Source organism: Xiphophorus couchianus, chromosome 20 (genome assembly GCF_001444195.1).
Source record: "Xiphophorus couchianus chromosome 20, X_couchianus-1.0, whole genome shotgun sequence".
Lineage (NCBI taxonomy): Eukaryota > Metazoa > Chordata > Actinopteri > Cyprinodontiformes > Poeciliidae > Xiphophorus > Xiphophorus couchianus.
The window spans coordinates 30,085,442-30,105,359 of record NC_040247.1 but is presented as its reverse complement, the minus strand read 5'-3'; the positions used below and the strand labels follow the sequence as shown (position 1 = coordinate 30,105,359).

General features: G+C 41.4%; 1 long non-coding RNA gene across 1 annotated transcript in view; it reads right to left on the bottom strand.

Annotated features, from left to right (window-relative positions):
* Nucleotides 1-5,920: 5,920 nt before the first annotated feature.
* The window catches only part of LOC114135662 (uncharacterized), a 32,511-nt gene continuing 18,513 nt past the window's right edge, over nt 5,921-19,918 (bottom strand). Inside the window, exon 3 of the long non-coding RNA XR_003593632.1 lies at nt 5,921-18,031. This is a non-coding gene — a long non-coding RNA (uncharacterized LOC114135662). The remainder of the gene's footprint in view (nt 18,032-19,918) is intronic.

The following is a 19,918-nucleotide window of genomic DNA, read 5'->3' as shown; positions in this document are numbered from 1 at the left end:
TTAACTGCAGATTTGATCATTTCTAAAACAAACACAGCTGTACATTATTTACCAATCTACTGCTAGCATACCTTGATGTAGCACATCGGCACAGGAAGAACAGAGATTTCTAAAAAGGTGAGGTTGCGATCCAGAAAAGATGCACATAGTAGTGATGGGTTCTGTGGATGATCCACTAATGTTGCTGTGCTCTTTGAACACACTCTCGCTGTTTTAAATAATCACTAACGCAGCCTACTGAGTGGAGTGCAAATTACTACGGGGTCGCAATCGAGCAAACTCGCTGATAATTAGGAGCGGATAATTTACTAGCGACACAGGCTCTACTTGTTTTCTCAAATAATACGCTACTAGAATGATGAAGCATTTATACCACTATTATCACAGTCAGTGGAAAAGTTTTAAGCAGTTTTTTTTTTTTTGTTTTTGCAATAAAAGAAAATATTACCAGCTGAGCAGCCAAAGGTGGAAAAATGGGGAGATCTCTCTTCACATGATCAATAACCGGATTTTACTACTGGTGGAAATGCTGAAGACAATGGCAGGAAGTAGTAGGAGGATGATGGTTTGTGTGCCACTGGCTCTGATAGGTATTTTCCTTTCGAACCTAAATAAAAGAAAGAACCACAGACAACGTATATGAATTTTACGTGGAGCTTTTGCAAAAGGGAAGGCTCTGAGAACTCTTCCTCCGAAGAATCCACAGAGCATTCTGGGCTGCCCTCACAACGGCTCCTGTTTTTATTGTCTAAGAAGGACAGGCAAGGGGGCAGTCAGGAAAAACAACAGAGGTCGTAAAGCTTCTAACCCAAACATCTAACAACCCAGGTCCAGATGTGATATCTGATCAAAGGTCTGAGCCCGGTTCAAATCTCGGTCAATACTGTCAAGAAAACAAAATACGACTGCTCACAGGTGGTTACTAAATTAGGAGGTGTTCTTGCAAAAGGGTTTAAAGTCTGAGAAACTCAGTGTTATCTATTTCTCGTAAAGTTGAACAGACAGTAGTGACCTCCAGGTCATTTAAAGAAGAGAACACTTTAAACCGAAACTCACAAAGATCTATAGACTTAATGTGAACTAGAGTAAGAAAATAAAATGATAATACCAAAAAATCTCTAACAGGCTCCACCAGACCTCTCACAGCATCATAGTTCATAAAAAGTTGCTGTGCGTCATTCCAACTTGTTGAATGCATAGCTCTTCTGTAAAATCATAGATTACAATTTCCCCAAATCGACGCATACGTAGCCGCTCCAGTAGGCGGGCCTTGCTGCTCCTATGCTTGAATAACATGCTGACGTCTCCTCTGATAGATGAGCGCTACGCAATGGCTGAATTATGAATGCCGGTATATCATGTGTAACTGTTTACATTGGTCACTTCCATGATTTTTAATGATTTTATTGCTCATTCAAGTGATTTTAATTGAATTTCTTATTTAATGGAAACACCACAATTTGAACATTTTTGAAAATCAGTAGTAAATAACACGCAGCATGCTCAAGAGAGTAACATTACATAACTGTGAGCCATTTCAGCGGAGTCATGCCACAGGACAACAATCACAAAAAGAAAGTCAAATCTGTAACACAATAGCTGAAAAAGAAAAAGAAAATAGGTTGACTTGTAACAACACAGGTTATTGTTTTCAGGAGATTTGTTTTATCACTAATCTTTTTAGCTATGATACATGCCTTGTAAATGTGCTTGGTGCATTAATCGTGATTAGTTATAGCAAGCAGCCACTGAAGTGGAAGTAAGAATAACTCTAACTCTGGTGTGTTGTCAGCAGCAGAGTGATCCAAAACATGGCCAGATAATGACAGATGGCTTCCCGAACACAAACAGACCTTGTTCCATGGCCACCATGCGGCTAATTTTCAAAAGGGAAACATAAACTAAAGTATCAATCTTATCATGCTAGCATTTATCCAATACTGATACCAACTTGGAATTGATATCAATATTTTTGGATCAATCTGCCCTCCTCTAATTAGGGTAAAAATACTTATTAGTTAGCTGGATTTTTTCCCCTGACCACATGAATGTGTGTGAGATTATGCTGCAGCAATAAAAATAATACATGAATTTATATGAACACTTGTTGCACGTCTTTATGTAAAATCAACTTTTTGGCGCTTTACATTATGGCATAATGTTATTCCATCTTCAAAAACATACATGAAAGGTTGATTTAATTATTTGTTTGAGAAATGCTTGAATCTCCCACGGCAACCAGACATCCGTGCCATAATGCCTGCTTACCCAAAGCTCCCCCCTCGGAGCTTTAGTCGCCCGGCCTAGCTTTCACCCCTCCTCTAGACTAGCGGCAGCAGCGAACTCCTGGTGGAAGTGTACGTCAGCTGAGCTCATCCAGTGTTCCTAAAACAGGTTATAAACAGCATCATGGAGGAGCATTGTTATGATGAAGGGCGGAAGACAAGAGTAGGCTCTTCTTAAAGAGATAAAGGCCAATTTCAATGGAACAATTAGATGTTGCAGCGTTGATTGATTTGCTGATACAGACATTTAAAACATGTCAAACGCTGTAATGCGCATCTGACGCTAACATCTGAACAGACAAATTATCAGCATGTGTAAATGTTGGTTGCATTCTGCATCTTTTCAGATGGGTAAGTAATACTAAAATTTTTAAAAATCCTTTCTGAAGAAAATGACATTGGGGGGAAAACATACTGCTGTCTGTGGTAGCTTCTCTTCATGATATTGATGGGCGTCTAATATTTTTGTTGTCACTATATCTGCTTTCATCAGATAGTGACCAGTTAGTTCCTGGCAGTTGCCAAGGTGAAAACTACTGATTCCCGGATGTATGATTAAAAACTTTGCATTCTGGTAAATTAGACAGAACAAACATCACAAAAGCTGAATATGACATGAAACCCCACAGAGTTTAGCAAACGAATAGAGAAAAATCCACCTTTGATTTCACAACCTAAAGCTTTTATGCTTTAGGTGAGGTGCTGGGTTTCCTTATATTTCATCCAAAAATATAAGCAATCTTTTAAGACTGTAAGGACACAATAAGCACATCCTAAAAATTAGCTTTGCATTATTTAGCTTCTTTTGACTAGCTTTCATTATTTTAAAAAAGGGTAGAAAATCACATTCTTCCCAATTAATGGATTGAACACTTTAAGTTTGGCAGATTGAAACATAATTCTACCCATAGTTATTTATCTGATTTTGCTGGATGAGGTGTGGACAGAAGACAGCGTCTGCCAGTCAAGAACTCATCATTTTCGGACACACATGCGTCGCTTTTCTCCCCCTGGAATCACCTGTCAGCCACTCGTCGTTTCCTCTCGGGGTTTACCTCCCTTTGGAAATACGGTGAACCACGTGATTGGCATTCGAGGACAACAAAGAGCGCCGCACGGTTGATTTATGTTGGAAATCTTAGCCTAACCGTTTAGCATGTGACGGCAGGATTGGCACTGTTCACACTCCTTTGTGACACATGGGCTAGCATACATTTTACACAGAGGTTGAACTTCAAAGATATTGGCTGTGGTCATCAGAAACTGAATGAAAGAAATCCTGATTTTATTTTATGTTTTTTTTTGTAGAAACTTAACAGTTAGCTGGTGTGTCTGCGCTGATAAGGTTGCATTACCATAGGTCATTCTGGACAGCTGAGAACAAAAGCTTCAGTCAGAAGTTCTGATGCCTGACAGGGAATTTTGCACGTTTTATCCTTCCAGTGCTGCGGTTCAATAAATCTGAAGGACAGCGAAAGGTATCTAACCTTAACAGAGATTTTCCCATTTAATTAAATTCAAAACAAAAAGCTTCCTCTGACTTTCACGGATCTCAGATATAATTTGAAATGTGTGCCCTTGAATCGATCTGAGACTCATATCCAAAATGAACGTTTTCCATCGAACATCATTGGTCAAATTTATTGATAAACCCTAGGAAGTAAATATTTCTTTGCTCACAATCATGTGAGTTTTAGTTTAAAAATGAAACAATGAAGGCAGTTTTTTTTTCTTGTCTATCCCTGAAACTCCACCATGTTTACCTTCTTGATTTGGCAGCATTTTGGATGCTTTTGGTCATAAACAAAACGTTTAGGGTCAGACAAGACAAGGAGGACTAAAGATTAGACTGAAGATTAGAAATGCTTACTCACTCTTCTGGTTTTATCAAACTGCCTGTCACTGAGTCAGCTTTGTAAGAGCGTCCTAGAACATCCTGTGGCAGAATTCTCTGACGAAACTATCTGTGTGACTATGTGAAGAAACCCAACCCTCTTTTCCTTGTAATGATAATAAAAAGCAGCTGAGAGGTGAGAGCCGGTGCAGTTGATCCCAGACAGTGTTTGACTGCAGTTCTCAGTGTCTGGCTTCTCTCCCCTCTTCTGCAGAAGAGTAACTTGTGCCTCTGGTTGATTCCCTGCAGGTTGGGAACTAAAATAGACCCAACATGGAGGACATTTTTTCTCTTTTGCGTTCTCTCACAATAAGGTACTGATCACTTACTGCAGCATAATTGGATACTGTAAGTTTTTCTTACGGTTGCTATCATACTTTCTGCTATTATATAAGGCTTTCCTAAGGTTTTTCCATGTATGCTAATATCTCGTTGTGAAATATCTGATATTTTCTGTCTTTTTCTTTAGGACAGAAATGCACCACAAACCTACAAACAGAAACCTTCCGTAAGAAGGAAAGAAATAAAAACTACATCCAAAGTATTCGGACTATTTCTGAGTTATCATCACAGGATAATGAGACATCTGACAGTTTTGACTGCGCCTCTTGTTGGTCTGAATGGTTTAAAGGGCCGTTTTCATGGGCAGTTACATCTCAACCTTACACAAACACATAAACATCCAGTGAATAAATGGATTTTCAGTCAGTTTCTTTGCACCAAGGAGTTAATAATAAACACATTTTCACTGGGGCTCTTTATATGTGGATATATTTGAAATGTTTTATTGACTGCATACAAACTTGACCTGCAATGATATTGCAGTAAGCATATTGCGAGGGAACGCAAAACGTGTTGCGAGGTAACGCATTGTTTTTAGCAATGTTTTTTTTTTAACAAAAGTTAAACTCTAGTCCTGTGATTCTAATATTGCGTCTTTGCCTTGTGAGGTAGAGATATCGGTACTTCCAATAATGAAGGACCGACAGGAATTTCTTCAGTTCAGGTTTGCGCGAACTGAACGTACCACTTCATAGTAAAAGGCCAACTTTCAACAACACTGATTCAAACATGAGGAACGTGGCTGGGAGCGCACTTCCATCCGTGCCTCTGGTTTTGGTAGTTGGATTTGCCAGCTCTGGTTGCCTGGGTTACAGCCTCCCCTGTGGACGGTCATCTTGCTGTTGCTATGCTAATGAGAGTATATCAAAGTCAGGAGCACAGCCGCCTGTCAATGTATGCGTTGCGCTCGCAGGGGTGTGTGTGTGTTTAAACAGCCTTGACACCGCGGGGTCATCCAAAGGCCGGAGCTTTTAACTTGGAATGTCACACCAATTAAAAATTTGCAAAATTAGGCGAGCAGTATGAGGAACTTTGCATTTTATTCATTAGGTATGGAACTGCTCCTAATGAGATTTCTCTCTCAGCGTTGTGACTCTTCCTCCACCTCTGCTGACTCTCCCTTTTCACCCGACGCTGTTTTATTATTTACATCCCCATCTCTGGCTCTTTTTTGGCGCACTTTATCAGTTTAATCAGGCTGCGTGGGGGAGACGGAGCGGGGTGATACGACGTGCGTCATTTACCCGGCCTCACAGTAATGCATCTTTATTAGGCTCCCAACATCAGCCCAGGAGACGAGTCTCTGCTATCACTGTCAATTAGCGAGGCGGGGGCACCGGGGGGAGGCGCCTGGCTGCTCTTTATTAATATCTGCAAACAACCACATAACACTCAGACGTGTAGAAAGAGGCCTTCTCTTTATTAAAACACACACGGAGGCGCGGCGTCATCAGGCGGCACAGCTTTAGGATTCATTAAGCCACAGAATTGAGAGAAGAAAAAAAAGAGAAGAAGAAGAAGTGGGCTGCAAAGAAAAAGAGAAGGAGAAAGCTTGGCTTTAATCAGGACGAGGACAGATATTACATTATCGTTTCATCATGGCTTTCTGGCAATATGGCTTTTTCAATCAACGGAGAGACATTATTTATTCATAGATGCATTTTTAAAAAGGCACAGCAGATACAGCGCAGCCAATCTCCACAGAGTTTACACAATCAAATATACATGAATACAATATTAGTGGCGAGGTGGAGGGGGGGGGGGGGTAAATGAAACTTTATTTGTATGGAGAACAAGGAGTGAAAACGGCAGAAAGGATTAGAGGAAGGAGATGTTTCACAGCATTTCTGCTCTGCTGAGATTTCAATTTGATTTGCAAAAAATGCAGAAGGCCGCATTAGCATGTTCCTGCGTGTGTTTAGGAGTGTGTGTACATTCAGTGGCGGGTGCGCGTGTGTGTGTATCGTCCAGCTTTAAGGCTGCTGTCTCTGTAATGAGGCTTTGCTGCAAAGCGGAGCTCTCCAGGACTCTCGATGTGTTCTGCATTTCAAAGATCCTCTCTGCCGCGCCAGGCGGTGTTTCCCATTATATGTGTGTGTGTGTTCCATCACAAACACACACACACACAAAATACCACACAGGTTGATCTGTCCCAAAGGGCTGATTGGTGGGTTTCGTGAGTAAAGCGTGAGCTTGTCAGCCACAGAGCGTTTTCTAAAGCTCTATTTCTGCCTCTTCGCTGTTCTTCGTAACTCTCTCTCTCTCTCTCTCGCTCACATTTTCTCCCGTTGCTCGCTCTGTTCTCCACCTCCATCTCCCTCAGCGATCTTCTCTGACCTCATGTTTATGTATCTCGCTATGTCGGGGCTGTTCATCAATGTTGCTCTGTCAAAAGGTCCCTTCTTGTTTTGTTTTTTTTTCTTGCTCGTTCCATCTCAGCTTTGCTTGTTTCCCACAGCAAAAGGCCCTGAGATATGAATAATATAAGAACTCCACAAACGGGAGAGAGCGCAACACTTTTACTGTGGTGTGTGTTTTTGGATGTGTGTACAAAACTGGGGTGAAAAAAACTGCAAAAGAATCTTTTCAGAGTAAATGGGAACGCTCACAGAGAGACGGTTTTCAAGGCCAGACGACGGAAAACAAACATTTAGCGTTTGTTTCCGATGGCTCTGCAAGCAAAGAAGAGAAAAACTCTGTTGGTTAAGAGATATCCTAATTGAGGAAAATGCTTTTCAAACTGTCATATTTTGTTTCAAACTTTGTGGTGTTTCTCTGGGACTTTTAATGTGATAGACCAGCAAAAGATGGTGCGCACTGGTAAAGGTCAACCCATTCATTCTAACGACTGTTTTTTGTCATTTAAAGATTGTGACATCTTTAGTTCCGTCCATCTTTCTGCCCAGTTTGTCATGTTCCCTGTTCTTGCTGGACGTTACGTGGGGAATCATCCCCTCAGCATTACGCTACCACCATTATGCTTCTACATAGGGTTGGTGTATTCACTGTAATATGTGGTAGCAGTTTTCTGATGCGTCACATACCTGCCAAAAACCATTTCCATTTATTCACTGGCTCATGGATGCAGTATGACTCCCTCCACCCTTCCTTGTGCTTTTTACAAAAGGTTGTACTCATGCTATGTATTCAGTGGGCGTATTTAGCATTTGGGGTGGTCATTTCTCAGATTTAAGTGAGTGGTTGGGTTTTCAGCTCAACTCTGGGACGAAGTCAAAAAAGAAGGCAAGTCAAAGAAAAATGTGTTTATTTTTTTTTCATTTCCTGTTTTCTTGACCTCCTTTTTCACCTACTAGATGTGACCAGATCAGAGCTGAAAACCAGTCAATCACAAGTCATATTTAGAGACTTTTTACCACCTTCTTAGTGCCACCTTGAATGAAATTTAAGACAGAAAAACTATATTATATGTTTTATTCAGTGGTGTCAGAGTGAATGGGCATCTGGCCAAAATTAAAGCCATACAAAAAAATACTATGCGCTTTTATTTACCACTATGTTGTTGTTCCTGTTGGTCTGTCACATACAACTCCAAATAAAACACTTTGTAGTTTGTGTCTCTAATGTGACAAAATATGAACTAGAGTATGAATTAGGGCTGTCAAAATTTGCGCATTACTTCACGTTATTTTAGCGTGGTTACATTTTTTTCAATGAGCAATTAATTGCACAGGTTTCTGTACTTTTTGGACGTCACCTGTGCTGCAGAGTTTTAACATAATTTCCTTTATTTTCCGTAGCTGGTTTTCTATCGGACTAATTTCCCTTTTCTTACAAAAGTAATCTGTGAAAACAGCTGGAGAGCGGACAGGAGCGCACTGTGAGTATCGGCGCTGTGAGCGCAACAGGCAGAACCTCAACAATTGTTGACAATTGCTGTTGCCAACAACAACTGAATGCATCATTTTACATTCACAAGAGAAGTAACACACATGCTGCGGAGAACAAATAAAAAAAGATGAACAATGATAAACACAAAAGCAACGACGACATGAGAAATAATCCCGTGTACTGTGTGTTACGTCCTGTTTTAATCAATCCTAATAAAAACATTTAGAACTCATTAACTCGTAATTTTTTTAACAACTAATTAATCGTGATCAGTTCACAGCAACCCTGTGATCAATCAGATTAATAACTTTAATCGTTTGTCAGCCTCGGCATAAATACATTTACAAGAAACGGTCTTGTTGGAGATGAAGCGGGAAGCTTAGAGAGTTGACTGAAAAAGCGCCAGCGCTGTCTTTGCGTCGTCACTGTTTCCTAGACGAAACAAAGCCTTCAAGAGCAGATCGGCTCATTAGCGGCCATGTTGGATGGCTCTTGATGAATGTTATCACCCGCTAATGAAAAGTATTGTCCTTAAGCACGGCTAAATCAAATGGAGTTTAAATCGCACGCTTCATCAATGAGTGAAGAGGTCCCTAATGAAGGACTGGACCCCCTGGTTCCAGGGAATAACCCCCCACCATTCACCTCAGGGGGAATCAAAGTCTCATTTAGCTGCTGCTCGATAGCCGCTCCAGTATTGACCAGTTCTGGCAGAAGTGTGAGAAAAATGAGTGAGTAAAAAAAAAGAGTGAGAGGAAAATGTGAGGTGAAGCAGGAAAGCGAAGGAGAAAAAAAGAGCGAAGAATCAATTTATCGCTTCTGGCTGATCGTGGTTTGGAACCAGCTGTGTGGGACACTTAACCTTTGTTCCAGCCCTCTGGGCAATGTGTAAAAGTTTTCCTCGCACAATTAAAAAAAAGCAGCTTAATCCACACTACTCATAGTTTACTTAGTTTAAAATCCTGGATCAGCAGCTGTGTGAAATAAGTTCCCGTAGCCCAGAGCGGTTGTGCAAGTTGTTCAGTATTTCCGAGAACTCCCTTAAAGGTGATGGTATAAAGTTCCGATCTCACTCAGCATCTTCTTTAACCTTCAGCCCACTACAACCGAAGGCTGCAGGATATGTTCGAAAACTGCAACAGACGCGAGCTGGATATTTTAAATGAATATTTTCTTTACTTTATGGGGCTTTTTTAGAGCAGAGTTAGTGTCAGTTTTTATATAAATATATTGTCTATGTTTCTCATTCTCCTAATTTTTTTCCAGACGTAATCCCCATGGTGACAATCATCCAGTTAATGATGAACATAATGTCAGTTGTAATATTTATAAGATGTAAGTTATGAATGACTATCCAACCAAATGTTCTACAAAGTTAAACCTCACTGTCACTCAGTTGCCTCCTTGTTTCACTTGTTTACTTATACTGCTGGGTGTCAGATTCTATTGTTTGTAATTCTGTATTTTCTTAAAATATTTAGATAAATAGTCACAAAGAACATTTATTTTTTTCCCTAAAGTTTTGCTTTATGTGGTATTTCTACTTATTCTGGTTTGCCATTTATGCTGAATTGAAATAAATGTAGGTGAGTCACATCAGCCTTGTTAAATCCGCTTTAGTCAAACTGGTCCATTTGCCTCAATACGCAATCAAACTCTGGTCTCCAAGACTGTTTATCATTAATAAATATGAACTGTAATTACTTTGTCTATACAAAATGCTACAATATCGATTCATTGATTACATTGATTATTACATGTCAAAAATTTTAATAGCATTTTTTTTTCTATGTAAAAACGTTTGTATACATATGTTTCTGGTACACCGTTAAGTCTGACGGACAAGCAACAAACTACTACGACAAAGGCACTACAGATTGTTTTTGGTTTTTTGCATCTAAAGAAACGATCTGATTGGATGCTGGAAAAAGGTTTAAGTTGTGTTCAAGGTATGCTAAAAGGAGTTAGCATATTGGTGAAGCTATTCAAGCCTAAACTAGCGTCTCAATGCTAAACATGTAGCATTAACTGTATTGCTAGTGCTGCATGTTTACAGAAGTTCCATGAATGATCGCTAGTTCCTGAAACACGGATTGAAATGTAACTAAATATAACTTGGTAACATTATTGTAATCTAAAGCACAACTTAATGCGTCTCCACCAAAAGTACTTTTCACATTTCACCTAAACTTCTAAAACATCCACAAAACTTTCTAGATTGCAAATACTTCATGAGACATTTTCAAAGCAAAACCTCGAAGGACAAAAAGTCGAACTTTTGTCCTAATTGTAATATATCTGAGTCACTTTCTGCATCCACTGACAACACCTCTACTAAAACTCTTTGGAATTGAAGTTCTAAATTTCAGTAATTTCTCACAGCCACTCGAGCCTGACAGCGTGGCAATTTCTAAATAAATCATTCTTGACTTAATGTCATCACTCCTCAGGCATCGACCGTAACTCTCAAGTGTGTCAGAATTGCTTTTCTATCAGAGACTATTTGCAGCTGGCAGGTGAGCATGGATGGAGATAGGATTGGTTGGGGGCCAGGGGTTTGGAGGTCGGGGCTGGTAATGAACACAGCACAAACCCGAAGGCTGGCACAGCAGGCAGCAATCTAATCAGCTCTGCACCTTATTTTCATCTAGACGTGAAGGGGAATTAGATATTTAACGGTGCCAGTCGCTTCTTCAGAATCACACCGTCAGGTCTGACCGTAAACATCCTGTTAAATGGCTATATGTGTCCAATACGTCGATGTAGGTGTGCTGACGGTGTGTGTGTGTATTCGTGCGTGTGTGGGTTAGAGTTTGGAGATGGGGTTTTGACTGGTTTGTACTCTCTAATCTGCGTTATTAGCATGCCTGCATGTGCTTGTGTTTGATTTCTGCAGACGAGTAGAAATTGGAACGAGGGTGATGCTGAGATGAATAAAGGCCTGTTCTTTTTTCCTCATCTTCTCTGCCACTTGCTGCATTTCCATTTACCATAGAATTACTGCTAGCAGAAAGTGCTAAAATAAGTTAGCCTAATGGAAACATACAAATTTTGAAAAAACTCACGTCTTTCGATAAAAAAGTTGTTGTGCTAGGAAGAGGTGTTTTTACGGCCATATCAAAGTGGAAGTAGCTCGAAAAACTGCAGTGGGATTTTTTTTTCCGTGATCGCCAGCCGGCTGTTGCTACTGGTGAAAGCCACAAAGAAGACGAAGGCTGTCCTGTTTCTGTTTATTTCTGACAGTGTGCAGCTGGCTCCACCAGAGCTCTCACAACATCATAAAAAGTTTGTAAATCTATAACTTTTATGTAAAATCACAGACTACAATTTCCCAAAAACGCTGCATATGTAGCCGCTCCAAAGTAGGCGGGGCTTGTTGCGGCAGCGCCCGACGTCTCCTCCAATGGCTGATAATTGATGAGTGCTAACGCCATGAATGAATATTTAATATAGCTCTGTTGCTGCCATTATTTTTCATGACTTATTGCTTGAACAGGCTTATTCATGTATGATCTTAATTTTATTTCTTCTTTAATCAAAACATACATTATTTTAACTGGCCATGAGTTTTTTAGTGTCAGGTAATGTATTATGATATAAATATCAGATTGATAAAGTCATAATATGTTACCTGATAATAAACCACCACAATCCTCTTCTTAGGATTATTAGAAAATATGTAACATTTTATATTAATCAAACATCAAACTTTGTTTCATATCCAGACTTCTTGTTTTTGCATTAGTGTCCAGCAGCCAATCAGAAAGCTAAGCATGACAAATAACATGTCACTAAATAATTTAAATTATTATTTTTTTGTGATCAAAAAACAGATATTTAAAAGAATAAAGTAATTTAAAATTTAATTTAAAAAATTTATTGGATAATGTTTTTATTTTTTTTATTTCCTTCAACACCTTGAGGTCTAAAGTGTGAATATGCTTCTCTAATAAATCATACATTTTACCAGGAGGACCCAAAAGGCCAGCCCTGTCACTTCCAACTATAACCTAAAATGTTAATTTATTTCTGGCTTATTTAACTTCACAGAGAATTAATTTGGGCCATCAAAGGAGATTTAAAAAAATATTGGACATTAAACATTTAAGCCAATATTTTAAAATCTGACTGCTTTCACGATTTTACTGGATCATTCTATTAAATATTCAGGTATTCATCAGTTCTTAGGTTTCCTTAAAAGGGACACAATATAAGTAAAACTTTGAACATCTAGTGAAAACTATTAAATGGAATATATGGATCTTGCGGTACTTTTTTTTTTCTTCTTTGGTTCTAGGATTCAAAGTCGAGAAATACTTCCTAATTAAAAATTGTGGAACCGTGAATGAGTCATGTTTGCATTATAATAATAATAATGTTTACATTGGAAGACATTTCTTTAGAAATTGGCAGTGAATTAAAAAACAGCAGACGAGATTGGTCTGTAAAAAAGGTATTGCAGAACAGCATATTGAAAGCACAAGTGGCAAGAGAATTATCTGATGTTGTTTTAACGAAATCTCAAACTATCAGTTTAAGCTAATGCATTTTGTAGAAGTTTTACACATCACCTTCTGACCTATAGTACCTGCGTTTCCATTGACCATGAAATTGCACAAATTGGAATTCTGAAAACAAATTTGCTTAATGGAAACGTTGATCAATAGAAAGCTTTTTGTGCTAGGATGAGGTGAAATACAAATATAGTTTTCAATGACTTGTCACGCAAACAAACTCATACATTTTGCGATGTTAAATGCTTTTCTTAGTTAATGGAAACACTACAAAAGCAAAATTATGTATTTTTGTAAATATTAGAATTATGGGAAACGTTTTGCGCTCATTTGTTTTGGAAACGCAGCTAGCATCTCTTGTCAAATGCGCCTCATATATTTCCTGTTGGAGGGACACTGTAGTGGCCCGTTCATAACTGCAGTCTTAGGTTAAATGACCAAAGGCGTAAAGGTACATTACTGGATAATATGACAGCATTTTGGAGCTTTATAAGTAATGTTTACATGAAACGCAGCCACTTGCTTTGGTCTTGGCATGTCATTATTTTATTTTCATAATCCTCAGAAAAACAGTGCATTTCTAAAACAGGAAGTTAAGAAAATTGTTTCCACCATATGAACTGCTCACATCCCCAGTTAAAAAGAAAACATAACAATCCATTTAAACAGTTGGTTTTCAGTCAACAAGGCAATCTAACCATCTGAGTTTTGCATTGCAGTCTGGCAATTTAGATAAGTGTTTTATTAAAGGAATAGTCACAATAGTTGGTTGAGGTTTTTCTAAACATTAGCCTTAGGGGAAAAAAACTGCTAAGAGAGTTAGCTCCTGTAGGTAAATGAATGGTGTTTGTTCACTATTACTGGTCCTGAATTATCCATTTAAGCAATTTGATTCCTATCAGCTAAGGCACTATCATTAACAGTTTTGGTATTTACTTCTTTATCTCATTGTGTGAGACATAGAAGATGAAAAGCAACTTATTAAAGTTGAAGATACACAATTTTTTTTTCAACCCATGAGTTAAAAATGGGACCCAGATAAATTGTGTGCATCTTGTTTCCAGTTGAGACCGACTATCTGTCCAGAATTATACATGAAAACCAAATGGGCAGGAAACCCATTTTATGGAGATGGAGCTTATTAGCACTCATACCTGCCCTGTGTCACACACCAGTGAGTAAAAACCACCAAGGTCTTATGGAACCTGTGGGCAAAACCACAAAAAGATCCTTTTTGCCATACAGTCCCCAACCACATGGGGGACTATGTTTTGCTTAACATAGAATTCCAACAAATTCTTGAGCTTTTCCACAGATTACTAAAGCCCTTTTTGCCCAGGTCGGCTCCGTTCGAACAGCATAGCTCTGGTGGTTTCGCATTGAGCTGGATACGTCACGTAAATCAAATTCTTGCTAAAGCTACCGAGGAGATCAAGTTTCCTTCTTGGTTCTCCCGTCCCGCTCTTTCTGAATGTGTTCATGAGCGAGGAAGCTGACGGAAACATTTACCTCAGCTTTACATTTAACGAAAAAAATAAAATTAAAATATCATCTGAATGTCATCTCAGAGCTGGACTTGTGGCCAGCAGAACTGGTGGGATTTCCCCGCTAGAGCAACCCAGACGCGGAAATCCCCTCGTCCACAGCCTTACCAATGCCTTCTGATCAGTTCAATTGGAGAAGTGTTGTTTACATTTAACATTCAAATCTTTGGCTGAAGAGGTGATTGTAATCCCAGTGTGGGGTAAGAATAGATTATGACGGGAATTTATTGATGCAGCACATTGAAATGACAGACATCGAGAAAGCCTATTGCTCCTCTGACCCAGAAATCTGATCTTTGTCCCGCCCGCACAGCCAATGACCCAATCAACAGCTAACTCCAAACCAGCCCGGTCTGGCTGGCCTGACTGGAACCGCAGCTCTACGGGTTCCAGGGAGCTGGGTGGTACCGGGCTGGAAGTGCTAATGCAAAAACGATCAGCCCTGCTTTTAAGCCAGACCGGCCCGGATGAGCCCGGGTCTGGCTGGGCAGTGCAAAAGGGGCTTAAATGTTGGAACCTGGATAACATTTGTGTGTTCAGCTTTTTCTCCACCAAATATCTCCCAATTGCCATCTATACATGATCTGCCTCCAACAGAGCCGGTCAAATGTCGCTCTGCCATTATGGGGCCCCAAACAGTCCGTCCTTGTGCCCCGTTTACAAGCCATTTCCAAAGTAGTGGACAACTGGAGTTTTTCTTTTGCTGTGTTTGTCCTATTTACATAATAAACTGTGATGACACATTGTGTCTGCTCCGTGTAGATGGAATTTTGTTTTTGTTTTTTAACATGGTGGGTTTTATTGTATTTTTTCCAGGACCTGGGATCATGTGAATAATGCAACAGGAGGCCATAAATTGAATGGTATGATCCAAGCAAGGTGCACCTTACAACACACTAACCTTTCTATCCTCCTTGTCTAACCTGGTACTAATCCTTGTATCTTTTTATTGTTGTTCTTTCAAATGTTTTGCAATGCCTTCCCCGTCCATTCCGTGAAACTCGCCCGGCGTCCCAGCCCTCCGCCGCTGTCTGTGCAGGATAAAGGCGAGGTGTTAAAAGAGGAGAGGAGCACAGAGCGGCGGGCGATGAATCTCCCAGCCGTCTGGAACGCTCTCCGCTTCGCCGGCTTTTCCCTCGCCTCTGACCCAAATCTAATGCGACAGGAGTCGTTTTCGCGGTCCCCCCTCCCCCGTCCTTCCCTGTACTCACCTCCTCCCTTCGCTGCTACCGCAGGAGTCGTGCACCACCCTTCTATTTTTAGCTGTTTGTCCTTGAGTTACAATCCCTGAAAATTGTCATGATCCATAGCAGGAGGCTGGGGCAAGGAGAGCGCCTTGCCTCAGACCCCGTCTCGGAGCGTGGCCTGCGTGAGCAACAAATTGCAGTCAACTCCGAGTTCTGTGCCATTACCTCGGTGAATATTCCTCTCATTAAAAGAGGTGAAATGGAGGGATCGTTAAATGAGAGCAATGTAGACAGATAAGGCCTTTCTTTTAACCACACACCTTCGTTTTCGCCGAAGAAAGTTATCCACTGTAGCCAATTAGCATGACTGCTCTGTCTAGCGTTTGCCCCCCTCCCAACTCACTTTCATTATCGTCTCTTCCTCTCCTCCTGCTCCTCCTCTCGTTTTCTCTCTTTCTCATTAGGGCTGCGCCGTAACACACTGAATCATAATAGGTGCTCTACACTGTGAAATGGCTTTTGCTTTGTTTCATTTCGCCGCTCGTAGCGGCGGGAGAACGAGTAAACAGTCGATTCAGCTCAGGCGCAGAGCCACACCAACAGGCGCAATCAGGGCCGTCCATTAATCTGTCGTAAAGCAGCTTCTTTCTTCACTTTCTTACCCGCCTGAAGAAATCCCTGATATGGGATTGCAAGAGTGGGGGCTAATCTACGGGAGCTGCCATGCACGGCCATGTACCATCCACTGATAATAAATGGATGAATTCGACCAAGGAGAAAGTTTAAGGAGAGATGATGAAAAAGAGGAAGATAGCAGGGATGAGACTACTAGGGGCCGGTTGAGGCGAAAAGAACGGAAAAGGTGTGACTTGGGTCGGAGGCTGTCAACAGAGGAAAGGGGGTAAAAGGGCGGAGGCGGTGTCACCGAGGCGTATTCTAAGCCATGAATGTAAATATGCGTGAGGAGATTATCAGAAAGTGCCAGGCGGCGCATTCGGGGCTTTGTTTCCGTGACACCGTGACGTCGGCTTTGTTTCCCTGACAGCAGACGTGTGTGTTTGGGGGTGTGTGTGTGTGACATCCAGGCATCTGTTTCCTGCTGGAAAAGGTTAATTACATCTCCACCGCCTGACTGGACGTGCAATGCATAATCACGCATGCTAATGAGACCAGTGCGCTGGCCTTTTGTCTTTGGGCGTCCGGATGCGCCCGGGAAAGCCTGCGGCATGGCGGCAGAAGATATGTCAACCACTTGTTTCTACTTTGAAAGCACCATTGTGGCAGCCAAGAAAAAACATGAGCACCCTAGCATGCTTGCGTCGCCCTGCCCTCTAACAGGTGACAGCTGGAAGTGCATTGTGGTGGCATTTGCGGGGAGAGACTCGACTCCCACAGGGACGTACATTAATTGAAGCATCAGCATTTGTGGGTGTTCCTCTCGGTAATTACTCGTCCGGATATTAGAGAAGCGGCAGCACCAGGGGAGTGATGTTCCCCAAGCCCCCGTTTCTCATTCTGACCCTTGACTCCCTTCTTCACACTCCAGCTAAGCCACTGATTGGACAGCTGCTTTGGCTTTAGATCGGGGTCAGCTCAGCGTGAAAATCCGAGATGGGCTCGGGGCCCCTCAGCGGGCGACTCTGGAAATTGCTCTACACTTTCTTACTTGGCTGAAGTTTTCGCTAAGTCGATCCGATGTAAGTAAGCAGGTGAGAAGGTGCAGAGCTCCACGGAGCTTCGGTTCCAATCCAGCCTCCACAGAGGAGGCACTATTAAGGTAGAGATGGGAAAGACGGGGCGTCGAGGAGAGGTATGCCTGAACAGAATAATGGATTTTAAGAGACCTTTGTCTCTTCGCACACTGGCAAGAAATGAATCAGACTTTTTTTTTTGTCTTTTTTATCTTTTGAATATTATCAGCAAAAGCCAAGTTCTCTGTCAGCTGCCCAGGGAAAATTAGAGCATAGCAGGTTTGGGGAATGGAGGATGAGCAAAGAGTTCAGAGGCTTTCATTTTCATCAGTCTTATCATGAGAAGAAATTTGGATGGCCTTTTGGTTTGTAAGAGTAGAAAAAGAAGTAGAACACAAAATCTTTTCCGTGAAACACCTGAATAAAAATATGTATTTGAAACCTGAAACCCCTTCACTTCCACTATGGGAACATTCCCAGACACCTGATATGGAGAGAACCTATAACCTTGGTCTTATGTTACAGTGTTTTAAAGTTGGAGAGAGTTCAGCCAACAGCGCTGCTGTCACACCACAGTTTCCTCATCCCGGTGATGCCCGTCTTCATCAATCTCCTCTTCTGACACTTGGTCCCTTTTTTTCTTCTTTCGACAGAAGCCATTCAGACCACAGAAGCAGGCACAAGTGAAGGGCATGGTCTACCTGACGCGCCGCATCCACAAGGACCTGCACAGGAAAACAGGCGAGTTAGGCATTCATCAGACGGTTCTTGGTTAACTGGATCTGACAAAAACTATGAAGGCGTTTCACCCAGATGTCCGTGACTATCTACGAAACAAAAAAAAGAACGTTCAAAAACTTACAAAAACTAAAGTGCAGGAAGATTCAACATGATAACTATGAGAGCAACACACTAAAAGCAGGCTGCTGTGAATAACAGGATGATCTGACAAAGGGCTAACAAAGTGGGAGATACAACAGCTGGAGAGTTGATTACTCCCCAGGTGAAATTGCGAGGGAAGGCAAAGAATGGAAGTTGAACTGAAAAAATGTGAGAAATGGCCGACAGAATAATAAACATACAAAAACCCAAAATAAAGCTGAACGCAAACAAAACCAAAGTCAACAGAGAATAGTTTAAACAGTTTTAAATTGAAGAAACATTTAGTCTATTTGTGAAAACACTAAAGGGAGCATCGTCAATGTTTTGTTGACAGTAGATGAGCTTGTCTGCTCGGAGTGGAATATTCTGATTACACAATAACTAAAAATAAAAAAAACTGGTTTATGTCACTCTTAATTTTACTAAGATATTGCTAAAATCTGACATCATTTCATGCTGGATGTATTTTTTCTACTAATCAGGTGAAACAACTCACCACAATTTCACAATTGTGTGGGGTTCTTTTTGACATTAGTAGAATATCAAAAATGTTTTGTGCGCATTTGTAATGAAAATACGTAGGTGTGTACTTTCCATGGTAATGTGTGTGTTCCATACATATGTACTTTGAATGGCAGAAGTTATGTTGGTAAACTCGTGTAGGTTCCATCAATAAGTGAGTCAGCACACACACACACACACCCCATCATGCACACATGCATGCACTGCAGTAAAGTCTGGCAGCACATGGAGCCCTGGCACTCAGCAAATAGAAAAAGTTTTTCTCCATTATGCTTCTTCGCACATTTTTCCCCTCCAACTTCCCACATCTGCAGCCAAAGAACTTTCTCCCACCGGTTCTCCATCCCGGGCATTCTCTTTTCCCCGTTCACCACCAAAGTAGTCTTAAGGCTCACTAAACTCCCAACGTTAACAGTTTTCGCCAGCGCGCTCGCAGCCAATCACAAATGAGCAGTGAGATTAGGAGAGGCGAGGTGAAACCGAGAGCTTCATTAAATACGAACCTGAGTCAGCAGCGGCGGCGGCAGCAAGCAAGTCTCGCTAGCGAGCGCACAGTGTGTGTGTGTTGGATGTGTGTATGTAGGTGGGATGCAAGTGGGAGCGAAGGAGGGGGGGGGTGTGTGTGCGTGACACGGGCGCAGACTGAACATAAAATTTCTGCATTCAAGCCCGCGTGTTTATTTGTGTGTGGCTTTAGGGATTGATGCCGTCTTTGGCTCGGCTCATGTGGGGGCAATTAGCTGAACCTCGCTCCAAGCTGCCTACGAGGAAAGGCAAAACCGCCCCCGGCTACACAGTACGTAGCTGTGTGTGTGTGTATGTGTATGTACATACCACCGAACCTCGGGGAGGGGGGGGGGTTCTTCTTTTTATCCCCTCTCTGCCATCCCATACATCCATCTAATCCCCGTCTGCAGATCTCCCACTCTGTACCCAATGGCTTTAGACCCTATGTGACACGCCAGAGAAAATCACATAGGAATAGAAAGCCATAAAACACAGCAGTGAGTCAGTCATGGTGGTATCAGGAGTAACATTTTCTCTCCTCACAATGATCCGCATCTGTGTGTGTGTGCGTGTCCCCAAAAGTGTGTGTGTATCTCTCCCAGTTCCATGGCTTTAATACCCTCAGCTTGTCTGACAGCTTACAAGGCCCTGCAGAGGTTTTACAACAGAGCTCAGACACTTCTCTCCCTCTCCCTCTCTCT